This window comes from Penaeus monodon, chromosome 31 (assembly GCF_015228065.2).
Source record: "Penaeus monodon isolate SGIC_2016 chromosome 31, NSTDA_Pmon_1, whole genome shotgun sequence".
In the NCBI taxonomy this organism is placed as follows: Eukaryota; Metazoa; Arthropoda; class Malacostraca; order Decapoda; family Penaeidae; genus Penaeus; species Penaeus monodon.
This window is the reverse complement of record NC_051416.1, coordinates 22,967,997-22,968,872: the sequence shown is the minus strand read 5'-3', so window position 1 is coordinate 22,968,872 and position 876 is coordinate 22,967,997.

Sequence of the window (876 nt, the reverse complement as noted above, 5' to 3'; positions counted from 1 at the left end):
TTCCATTTTAACTAGGCAAGCGATTTACAAGAACATTAACACAATTTGGCAATTATCTTAAAAGCAACTATTTTCACTTCAATTATACTTCACTTACCGAACTTTGCAACAGAAAATTGTGTTCTGCGATTGAATATAAAGTAGAAAATACATTGCGTTAATAAGCTGTTGTATTTTTATCCAAATTCCGCGATCGATGCAGTATCTCCAAGCAAACCATAATCTTTTTTTATTCAGTAAATTAATGCTTTCACTGCAGTTATTGGGATCTTTTGTGCGCGTGTGACATGATTAACAACAAAATAGAGAAAAAAATGGAAAAAATATTAAAACAAAAATGAATATAACACATTTCTAATATGAATGTAACTGGTTCTCACGCGTGAAGAAAATCACAATTTTGGGTTTTAATCGAATTAACTATAAATCAGAAATATTAACTTTAAATCAGTAAAGTATTAACTACAAATAAATTTTAACTATAAATCAGTAAATATTACCTATAAATAAATATTAACTAGAAATCAGTAAATAAATCAGTAGATATTAACTTTAAACCAGGAATATTCTCGATTACCTTTTAAACGGTATTTCTTAAGCTTTTCCGGATCCCATCTCTGCTTAACGTCTAAGTACTTTCCAAAAAAAGAATGTATTTAACTGAAATACTATTTGATAATTGACTTTACTGATTCCTCAAAACGAAAACCAATTGTCATTAGTATGAAGTGAGAAAAAATCGTAGAAGAAAAAAAAGGTTATGGACAGTTAAATATACACAGCTGGGTAATTAACCTGATATTTTTTTTTTCTCTGTTATGTATTTTCAGTACTTTCCAGCGACCTCCTTAAAGCGATTCCAGAAGCCAGGGTTGA